Raw genomic sequence first — 12488 nt, forward strand, 5'->3', positions numbered from 1 at the left:
ACTGTTGGAGAGAAGCTGGAGCTTAATTAAGAAATGCTGGAAATTAAATCAAGGTAAAAATAATTTTGTTTACTGGTAACATAATAAAACCAGTTACTACTATTTATTGCGTGTTTTTTTTACTTTTTTTAACATGCTGCTTTGGAAACAATTTCTTTCTCTCCCTCTCTCTCTTAGATGAGAGAGAGAATTAATAAAACTTATGTAATTACTGAGCTCTTACGTATTTCTTAATACCACAATTGATAATGAGCATTTATACTATAATTGTCCCTCGATCGTTCAAATATTGTAATAAAGAAAATCTTCTTAGTCCAAGTATTTTATTTGATAAAATATTTTATTAAGTCGTAGTGTTATTTGCCAGTGTTTCTACATTGTGTTGTCTCGCCTTTTTATAACCTTTTCTTTTTTAATTACTCTGAAGACAGTAATGTGTGCTTTCTGTCTTCAGAGTAATTAAAAAAAAAAGTATTTATTATTAAGGATTGCTTACTATTTTATGCTACGCGCTGTTGTTACTGTGTTTTGTGTGATAGACCTAGGCTGTTATAGCTATTTTTTTATTCTATATATTTTCTGCTATATTTTCATCCTAATTCTACTAACAATAAAATGCAATACTTTTTAATTGTAATTTTTTTTTCATTTCTTTTTTTAGGTGTTTACAGGCTTTACTTGAATTTCTTTTTCTGGTTCCTATGTTGTGATGGATTTTAAATAGAACTTAACTGACGTTAATTTATGGTCTTTATGTTGTTAACTATAAGCAATGACACTGCTGATATGGAGTCAAAGTTAAAATATTATTTATAGATAAAGTTGTATTTAATTTTTTAGATAATATATCAAGTTATTAATGTGTTTTTGTTATTAATCATTTAATTACTCATAACCCGTATTAGGGATTGCTTACTTCTAGTTTTTTATTATTGTTACTGTTGTAAATTTCTACTGTTATTATAATTGTAGTTATTATTGTTATTACTACTGTTATTATTACAATGATTATTACTGTATTATTACACAGGTCAACAAAAATTTTTTTTTTCCTGATGCCGAGCATTCCTCATTTTGATTTCAAATATGCTACCCATTTTTCACAATCACGTCAATTTGTAAAGATAGTTGTAAACATTTATAACATTTGCACTTTCAATAAAATTGCAAAAACGAATTTAAAAATCGCGAAAAAAATCATATGGTTGGGCCGGTAATGGTATAAACTGTTAACCAACTGTTTTATTACTGTTGGGCCGTTAATGGTACCAACAGTTTATTAAACAGTTGGCTAAGTGTTGGTAAAAACGTTAGGTTTTTTTCACGGTACCAACTAAATAGCCGACTGTTGGCCCAACTGTAGCTAATAGTTGGTTATTAGGATCGAGTCAACTACATACCAACTGTTCAATGTTTACTGGGTAATGTACTTTAACAATTGTTTCATGTTGATGTTTAGAAAAAAGCAGGCTCAAAAGCAAAAAAAAATATTACTTTTGACCTTGTTAAAAGTATTTCTTTTGAGGATTTATCGGCAAAATGTAAAGATGTTCCACTTGCATAGTCTGTAAGTTAAACTGATGGAAATGAGACTTTTTTATGCTAGTCCACTTAAAACATACCCAATTAAAACAAAATAAAGTACTAAATGGGTGTTTGTTATAAAATATATTATTTTGGCAATAATAAATTAATGTAAAACTAGGCTGTTGTTTTTTTAAAAAACAATGCGTTTTTGAATAGGTTTTGCTTTTACAAAAAACGCAATCAAAGTTACCCCATTTGTGGGGTAACTTTGTGTGCGTTTGAAAACCCCGGTTTATGGTATATCAATAGATTTTATTTTTTTCATATTTTAGTCAAGAATTTACTTTCACAAGCATGGTCCCTGACATCTAATTGAGAAGTCAGATTTTTTTAATGATGTCAGTGAAATGTAATTACTTATTGAGTGTCTTGTTTCATATTTTTGACTAATTACAAAAAAATATTTATAAAAATATTTTGGAAATATTTCATTTTGAAGTTTAAACATAAATAACAGGTTATGATACATATTTAATTTGTAAAGCGTGTACACAAAATAAGTGTGAAAGTTTTTTTAGACAAAAACAACTGAAAAAAGGTACTCGTTGACTTTATTTTATTAAATTTATTTTTCCTGGTTTGGTGGTACACATATGCTTGCGCACAGAACAACAATCAAAAATACTTGATGTTTTTTAAATGACACTTTTAAACTTTTAACGTTTCTGCATAGTATTTTTAATTTTTTTTAATTTTTCGTCTAATGATTACCCAGTACTTTGCAATGATTTTTAATACTGGGCAGTTTGGAGGATTTTCTATTTTAGACTACTTTCAGGTCATTTTTTTTATACCATCCAATAGCTAGTTTGCTGTAATGGCTAGATGAAAAATCAGGCCAGAACACTTTTCTACTATCACGTGATTTAGCTGGAGGTAAAAGACGTTTTTGTTAACACGCTTTAGCATATGTCTTACCAAAAAGTGTGGACTCTTGCCAAACCAAAACATTTTTATCAAACTCATCATTTTTTGTGCATTAAAATTTCTTATCTGCTTTCCTCTATATTTGGAATTATAATAGACAGCACCAGGAATTTGCTGATGATCATACTTCATATAAGTTTCATCATCTTCAACAATTCAGAAATTTTTAGAAATATTGTTGTCATACAACTTTCTACAGTGGGTACGTGCTATTTTTTTGAATTTCAGAACAGTTAGACACTTTATATCAAACTTTTACAACAAAAAAATGAAAATATTCTCATAATTTGTGCGTTCCCTTAGTGAGAGACTTGGATTATTCATAAAACTGTGAATCAGTTTTTTAACTAGTTTTATAGCTTTATATCTTAAAAAACCTCCTTAACAGATTTGTATTTGATTGATTTTGAAAAACCTCATTACCAGATTTGCATTTGATTGATTTTGTTAAGAAAAAACGTTAAACAACATGACTAACGATGTATAAATGTATTTGCAACTTTATTGCTACAGAGTTGTAGCTAAATTCAGATTTTCCATAAAACTTGTGCAAAATATTTTTCTAATGTCTTCTTCGCTTGTCATTTTTTAAAACTTGTTTTTAAGTTAAATAGTAAAACTAAAATCTTTTTTCGAAATCATTACATGTTATCATGAAATCATTACATGTTGCCAACAAAATACAAACACAATGAAAAATGTATTAATATAACCACTGAAAAATAATATACATTTACTTTTTTACATTAATTTCGTGTACAAGCTTTAGTTTTTCGGAGCATTTTTTGTTCTTGAGTAACTGCTCGGCTTTTTCGTACTTATCTGCGCCCAAATCTAATCGACTTGTTTGGTTTTGTTTTGTATAAATATTTTTTTGGAAAGATGAATGGTTGTTCCTATAGAATTTTATTTTTTGTTTTTCTGTTGAAAAGCAACAGAAAAACAAAAACTAAAATTCTATCGGAACTATTTGAGATCTGTGTGTTAGCGATTATTTTAAAATTTAATGCCATTAACTATTTTTAATTTCATGGCTCATACTCGTTTGATTATGAAAATTTCAAAAAGTTTTTTTTGTTTAAAAAGTAAATAAATAAGACCTGTTTACAAGTTAAGTTGGTGTTGTAAAGTAATAGTAGAATTATTTTTATTCAAGGAATAAATTGAGTTTTTTACCTCTCCTCTTGGTGTTGTCGAATTTGGTGTTGTCTTTTGTGACGGTGGAGTGAAAAGAAATACGGGTGCTTTGCCTTTCTTATCAATAAGACTCTGAACGAACGTGAAATCAATTGGATTCTCAGCTGCAGTTATATTTTTTATTTCATGGTTGTTAGTTGGTGGAACACATGCATTTCTTGGTACATGTCTGCTTTGGCAGTTATTACAATAAAATTCTTTTCCAGCAAAGTTTAGATTAATTTTCATTCCATTGATTTCAATAATATGTGGTAAATATTTTACCAATGTGTTGAGCTTAACTCTAAATAGTCTCCGACCATCCTCGATAGTTCGGTCAAAGTCCTAAGTTGTATGTTTGATTGAGTAAATTTTATCTGTGTAAGGAGCAAGTTTATCGGAAAGTTCAGCATCGGTGACAGCTGGATCGCACTTAATTGTTATTAAAAAACCTTGTTCTTCTCTTCGCTTGAAAACAACGGGTTTCTCGCATTCACTGATTTCAATCTGCTCCATTGAAAGGCTAGTAGCGTCATTGATTGATTTAAGAACTGTTATCCACCTACCATCTCTATGGTAAGTAATATTTTCAATTTTGCTCCTTCCAATCTTTGCTGCTATTTTCTCGCTAAGTTCTTTGGCTTTCTCCGAGATATATTTTGAATTGTTGACTTTTGAATAATCCAAACGGGTTCGGATTTCAACTACACGACTCGTAACACCTCTACTTTACTTGTAACACTAGCATAAGACATAATATAAAACTAACCGCCAACAATCATCAGGCAAGTAGTAAAAGTTTAATTTTGCTTCGATTTGTTTAGTGGACGTTACGGTTTATATTTGTATTTTAGATTGTTACGGGACGGAACTTGATTAGTAGATAGGTTAATAATATTATTAATTTGTTTTTAGTTGGCTAATAACTGTGAAATAGTTATATGTTTAATGTTGTTTAAAATATTTTTTATGTGTTAATGTGTATTATTTGTGTATTAAAAAATAATAAAATAAAAATAAGAAATTTTTTTGTTGTGGTTTTTTAAAAAAAATTATCTTCCCAAGAATTGAAAATAATGATCCAAAATGCAACTGTCGAAACAAAGCAGAATGCCCCCTGAATGGTAATTGACAATCCACAAATATTATAAATAAATGCATCATCGCAGCAAAAAACCAACTCAGCAAAGTTTATATAGGATTAACTGAAGGTGAGTGGAAATCCAGATACAACAACCACAAATCATCATTCAACAATATTAAATACAAAAATTCTACCGTCCTATCAAACTATGTCTAGGATTTCAAAAACAATTTTGTATGAAAGCCCTATGCTAACATGGTCCATTCTCAAATCAGTACCCCCCTACTCGAATATTTCCAAAAGATGTCCGCTACGTGTGTATGAGAAATTTACTATTATATCATATCCAAAACCTAAAGAACTGTTAAATAAGAGAACTAAAATTATATCAAAGTGCCGCCACGAAAATAAATTCTTATTAAAAAATTACAAATCTCGCTACAAACCTGACTAACAACTATAAATAAAAATAACTATACTAATCTGCTCCATATATCTCTAACGGGTGATGCGAAAGTTATCGAACAAAATAAAAACGTCAATAACTTATTTATAAATAAAAAACAAACTACTATTATATTTTTTTTTAATGAAGCATTTATCTTTTAAAAAATATATATTATTTTTTATATGAAAAAACACCACCATCTGCAATTGATCTCAATTTTGCTCTGACACCTTTCATATGCGACTGTAAAAAGTTTAAATCAAATACTTGTAGTTTTAGTTTAATGCGATCAATCAAAACTTGCTCTGTTGAAGCTTGCCAATCTCCCTCGTAAACCTTCTGTGCCAAATGTCCCCAAAAATTTTCAATTGGTCGTGCTTTAGGCACATTTGGGGGATTGGATTCTTTATCAACGTAATAGACATATTGGTCCATCCAATTTAGAGAACCTTTAGAATGATGAGAACTTGCTAAATCTGGCCAAAATAAATAGTTAAAGTCTCCATGATACTTGTGAATAAATGGAAGAAGTCGTTTTTCTAAACATTCATTAATATAGATTAATAAATTGATCGCTACAGCCTGGGAAGTGCAAAACAATGGCTCGGACATACCACGGTCAGATATGGCTATCCACATTAATAATTTTTTTGGAAACTTCTCTTTTCCTATAAAACGAACACTTTCTGGGCATGTCTTTTTGTTGTTTGTGTAGTATCCAGAATTTACAGGCATGTTGTCCCCTGCAAAACAAAAGTATTTTTCGTCATCGATGACTAGAAGCGATTTCGTGTTATAGAGTTGGTTAACTAGTTTCCTGCTTCTTTTCTTTGCCTTTATTTGTTGTTCTATAGTGTATTTTGGAGTCTTTTCACGTTTTCTATATTTAATATTCATTTTTTTTAACTGACGACCAATTTTCGATTGATTTACACCGAATTTAATACCTATTTTTCTCTGACTGACCTCTTTTCGTTTGTTGACAAGTCTCGTTAATTCGGCTTTCTTTTCTCTAGTCCAGGATGTCGGACGACCAGGGTGCTTTCTATCAGAAAACGATTGAACAGTTTCAAGTCTTTTTAGGTTATCATATATTGTACTTCGAACAAATCCTTCCTTTTCAAAATGATTTATGATTATTATTTTTTTATATTAGGTATATTTACAAAAAACATTTTTAGTCGCTTTCGAAAAGATTCTCGTTCAGCTGCATTTGACCTCATTTTAAATAATTGTGTTTCAAATAATAAAGTTTAAATTTTATAGAACGTTTATGCCGACGCATAAAACCGCAAAAACTAATTATTATGCTCAAATAATGAAATTAGGATTTGTCCGATAACTTCCGCATCACCCGTTTGGCTAACTAATAAGATACTCAGCTTTTGTAATATATTTCATAATATTATGTATATTTTTATATCAATTTTAATTCTTATTTTCTTATTTTTATTTTATTATTTTTTAATACACAAATAATACACATTAACACATAAAAAATATTTTAAACAACATTAAACATATAACTATTTCACAGTTATTAGCCAACTAAAAACAAATTAATAATATTATTAACCTATCTACTAATCAAGTTCCGTCCCGTAACGATCTAAAATACAAATATAAACCGTAACGTCCACTAAACAAATCGAAGCAAAATTAAACTTTTACTACTTGCCTGATGATTGTTGGCGGTTAGTTTTTTATTATGTCTTATGCTAGTGTTACAAGTAAAGTAGAGGTGTTACGAGTCGTGTAGTTGAAATCCGAACCCGTTTGGATTATTCAAAAGTCAACAATTCAAAATATATCTCGGAGAAAGCCAAAGAACTTAGCGAGAAAATAGCAGCAAAGATTGGAAGGAGCAAAATTGAAAATATTACTTACCATAGAGATGGTAGGTGGATAACAGTTCTTAAATCAATCAATGACGCTACTAGCCTTTCAATGGAGCAGATTGAAATCAGTGAATGCGAGAAACCCGTTGTTTTCAAGCGAAGAGAAGAACAAGGTTTTTTAATAACAATTAAGTGCGATCCAGCTGTCACCGATGCTGAACTTTCCGATAAACTTGCTCCTTACACAGATAAAATTTACTCAATCAAACATACAACTTAGGACTTTGACCGAACTATCGAGGATGGTCGGAGACTATTTAGAGTTAAGCTCAACACATTGGTAAAATATTTACCACATATTATTGAAATCAATGGAATGAAAATTAATCTAAACTTTGCTGGAAAAGAATTTTATTGTAATAACTGCCAAAGCAGACATGTACCAAGAAATGCATGTGTTCCACCAACTAACAACCATGAAATAAGAGACCCAACAACAGTCAAAAAATCATTTGATCTTACGTTTGGTCAAAGTTTCATTGATAATAAAGGCAAAGCACCCGAATTCGTTTTTACTCCACCATCACAAAAGCCGACAGCAGTTATGACAACACCTAGAGGAGAGGTAAAAAACTCAATTTATTCCTTAAATAAAAATAATTCTACTATTACTTTAGAACACCAACTTAACTTGAGTTTACCGGAAGAAGTGAAAAATAAAATAAAAAATATACAACACGAAAATGAAAGCGCCTTTGACGATGCGAGACGCTTGGAAAAAGAAAAACTGAAAAGTGTGCATCCAATTAAAAATCTTATAGTCGAGGATCCGTATATGGAATGTAAATCAAAAAAACGTTTGAGAAAGGAAAAGGAAAAAGACGTTTTAATTGAGAAAAACGAGTTTGAAAATGAAGAAATATCGAGCGACGATAACAACGACAACAACGACTAGAACGATGTGGCGATGGAGCAAGCGAACGATCGAAAAAGAACACACCCGCAAACTCCAATTAAACAGAAACAAATAAAAAAAATACGTGACAGACGAAACGGTATTCCTAAAACAAAATGGCGAAAATAATCGTTCAAATGGGGATGGACGGGGAACTATTTTGAATAATTTTTTCTTAATTTTTAATATTTATTTCGTTTTTAATTTGATTTTCTCTCAGTGATTTTTCTTACTAATATAATTTTATTTACTATAGATAAGCCAGAAAGACTTCTTTGTAAAAAAGGTCTTATACATTTACTTTTTAAACAAAAAAACTTTTTGAAATTTTTATAATCAAATGAGTATAAGCCATGAAACTTAAAATAATTAATGACAATTAATTATTTTAAGTTTCATGGCTTATACTCATTTGATTAACTTTCTATCGGAACTATCTTAAATAGTTCCGATAGAATTTTGTTTTTCTTTTACTTTTTGTATTTTACTTAACATTTTTCTTTTACTTTTTGGATTTTACGTTTTACATTTTACGCTACCTTGTAAATTCATGAGGGCGTCAGTAAGGTAAATAGCCAGATGACGTAATAAAATACAACACAACTTGCCTGATGATTGTGATAACACATGAAACTCAGAGTTGCAATATTAAATTATATTATAAACATTAGCATTTAGCTAGTTCCTGGTACTTTGGGTAACAGTAACATATATACTATATATATATATATATATATATATATATATATATATATATATATATATATATATATATATATATATATATATATATATATATATATATATATATATATATATATATATATATATATATATATATATATATATATATATATAATCATAATAATCTTTATTCTCGACATTTTTGGCTTATCCAATTTAAATATTTATCAAAATGCGTTCCAAGTATTTTCATATTGTTAATTTTTAGTTCTTGTAGTTTAAGTGAAAGGTTTTCAGATTTAGTTAAACTAAATATATTTTGTTTTATCAGTATTCAACAAAAGTTTATTTGCTATAAACCACTTATTAAAATATATTAGTTCTGTGTTTATATAATAAAAAATATTTTTAAAATTTGAGTCTGGAAAGAAAACATTAGTGTCATCAGCAAAAATAAAGTTTTTGAGGACAAATAAATATCATTTATATAAATTAAAAACAGCAAAGGTCCCGGTATTGATCTTTGTGGAACACCGCAACTTATTGATTCAAATCGATTGCATGTTAAATCATATGGTACTCGCTGTTTACGATTTTCTAAATAAAATTGCAGCCACTGTCTGAGTAAACTACTTCATAAGTAAACTAAAGTAAGTCAGAGTAAACTACTTCAAAATTGCGTAGTTTATAACATAAGAATCTTGTGGTTAACAGTATCAAATGCTTTAGATAGATCTAGAATTATTTCAAGAGTGTAACTATTGTTTTCAAAACCATTCAAAATTTGATTCGCAAAGGTTCTTGGTCAGTGACTTAAAAAGTTTTCTTTGGCAGCACTGAGACAACCAGCTGTATTCTGCTGGTAGATGTCAGATGTTTTTAATCCAATTTTTGTTTTGTTTTGGCTACGAGTTTGAGGTTATTTGGGCTTATTTTATTATTCATTTCGTTGATTGAATGAAAAAGACTTATAACGGATGAAGAACGTAGTACTAGCAGTGGAAGAAAGGTTAAAAATGAGGCTATGTGGAAAAGGAATGTTGTTAAAGAAGCTAGAGTGAAAGGTAAAGAGTACATTGGCTACAAAGGAAGAACTGTACCTGCTACTACTGTTGGAACTGATTGCTCGTGAGATTTGTATTTGTGCAATTTCAATACCAATCAGCAATTTAACAATTTGTTTAGGCCTATCGTAGCATATCATGCAACACGTTTTCATAAAAACATCTTTGACAAAACTAATCCAACACGTTCCATATCGTTCCATATAGGCTTGTGAATTAACCTTAAACAGTAGCCAAATGTTATAGCCGATTTACTCAAAAATCATTTTTTAGAGTTAGAATTCTACAATCGTTGATTACAAGCATGAAGGTAAAAAAACTAACCGACCCAGAAAGGAAGGTGCCGAAGGAAGAGTAGCTCATGACTTTTCATTTACATACGAGGTTTTAGTGGGGGTTGCCAAAGAAGAGGTATGTGTGGATGGCTTTAAAAGCCTTTATGGCATTAAAATTAGTTGTGTTCGACAATTGCGCTCCCTGTTGGTTTTAGGAAAATCACCAAAGGACCTTTCGTGGGAAAAAATTAGGAACGAATGCAATCAGGGGCAATGCAAGACTTCTGATAAAAGAACATATCGAAAGTTATCCGGTGAAACAGAGCAAATATGCTGGTAAAACTATCAATTATCTAGATGCTAGACTAAATGTCAAAACTTTGTACTCAAGGTTTAAAGAAAAACATCTTGAAGCAAAATATAGCTACGAATTTTCCTAGGCTACTTTAAGGACAACTTTACGTTAATAGTTTGCCGTCCCCAGATAGACTCTTGTTGCACCTGTGAGGAACTTAATTTAAAGTTACGAAGCCCTCATCTCAGTGATGCAGCAAAGAGAAATGCTGCTAAACTGATGCTGCACAAACGTCGATTGAAAAAGTTTTACAACAAACTCTAATATGAAAGCAACCCGGAAACAAAACAAAATAAACCGTATGTCTTTGCGATCGCATTTGACTACATGAAGAATATCCCTTTACCGATGATACCAGTCCAGGAAACCTTTTACCTCAGACACCTATATGTTAACCTCTTCTCTATTCTCGATGTGAAATGCAATAAAGGTCATGTTTATGTGTACCATGAAGGCACAGCCAGAAAAAGCCCTGATGAGGTGTGCTTTTTTGTGTACAATTACCTAATGTCTGCTCCTCCACAGTTTACTGAAGTCCATGTCTACTCAGATAATTGTGGAGGCCAAAATAAAAATCATGCACTAAACAAAGTCTTTTTGGCTCTTACAGATACTGGCTGATTTGATCGAATTGAGTAGTACTACCCGATAAGAGGTCACTCGTGCCTACCTTGTGACCGGGACTTCGCGGTAATAAAGAGAAAACTGAAAAAGTATGACAGGGTGTACACTGTCCACCAGATAACCGAACTTATCATTAATTCTAGTACTACTGGTAAGTTTACTGTTAAAGAAGCTGCAACAGAATATATTGTAGATTTTCAAAAGTGATGGCCAACATTCTACAAAAAATCTTGCATTTCGGAACAAACACGGGGAAAGAATGTTTCTGCTACGGATAAGATAAGTTTTGGAATAAGCTCTCTAATGCACTTAATTTACGGGACTTCTCCAGGTATTATTGTCTGTACATCTTGTAAGTTTGGACCATCAGCCCATCAATGGCCACTCATTGATGGGCTGATGGTCCAAACTTACAAGATGTCTCAAGTCGTCGATCCATCATCGAGTTTCCGCAAAATGTGTGCTACCCATTGGGTAATGTTCCGATAAAAAGAGTGAAACTGCAGGATATTAGGAAGCTAATGCAAAATGTTCCGGATTAGTTCAGTGGTTTTTATGATGAACTCATGAGCTGACCAAAAACCGACGAGGTGAATGACGGGGAAAAGGAACACGATATCCAGTGAGGTGCCTGACAAAGGCTTTGTGATCGGTCCTTTTATTAATTGTGTGATTTAATATGTGTAATAGTTTGGCCTTTGATTTTTAATAGTTTTTTGTACAAAAAATGAACAAATATATAAAAGACAAGCTTTTTGTTATTATCCTTAACACATGTAAACAAAAAGGTTCTAAGTCAGACAACTTTAACTATGTATAACACATATATGTCACAAATTTTGATATATATTTTAACAAATCTATTATTTAAAGATATCAAAAAGCACCCAGATTTTTTTTGAAATTATTAAAGTAATAGTTTTGGATTTAATAAATTTTTTCTCGTTCCCCGAAAAAAAGTTTTTATGACTTAAAACGTTTTTGTATACATCGATTCAATTCGCAAAAATAGGAAAGTATGGAAATCGGTCTATAATTAGACTTGAGTGTGTCATCGCCGCTTTTGTATATCGGACAAATTTTCAACTGGTAAGATATTTTTTTATTATTCATAATTATTTTTAATTTTGGAAAGGCATTTTTGTGTTACTTATGGAACACCCAAATAAAAATATCGTAGTCATAATTTACGTCTTGCAATCAGTTACCAGTTTACTTCTTGAAACTTGGCGAATGATTCATTAGTTATTTTTCTTATATATTGTATTTTTTTTTTCAGGGATTGCAGAGTTTGTAATCAAAAAAACTAAAAAATAGTCAGTGGTATCTGTTTTAATAATACGACTTTGGATTTTAGCTCTTGTGTAATTATTTGTAATAATATTATCGATAATGGATGCAGTTGTTTTTGCCACGCGTGTTAGTTTATAAATCATGGGGAAAACGTTGTATTGCAAAAGTGTATTTATAT

The 12488-nt window shown here is 30.5% G+C and overlaps 1 long non-coding RNA gene across 1 annotated transcript in view; it reads left to right on the forward strand.

Annotated features, from left to right (window-relative positions):
* Positions 1–860, forward strand: part of LOC136080011 (uncharacterized) — a 2262-nt gene extending 1402 nt beyond the window's left edge. The window contains exons 2-3 of the long non-coding RNA XR_010638378.1: positions 1–53; positions 662–860. The exon at positions 1–53 is cut by the window's left edge and continues 101 nt beyond it. This is a non-coding gene — a long non-coding RNA (uncharacterized LOC136080011). The remainder of the gene's footprint in view (positions 54–661) is intronic.
* The last annotated feature ends 11628 nt before the right edge of the window (positions 861–12488 follow it).

This window comes from Hydra vulgaris, chromosome 05 (genome assembly GCF_038396675.1).
Source record: "Hydra vulgaris chromosome 05, alternate assembly HydraT2T_AEP".
NCBI classification, from domain to species: domain Eukaryota; kingdom Metazoa; phylum Cnidaria; class Hydrozoa; order Anthoathecata; family Hydridae; genus Hydra; species Hydra vulgaris.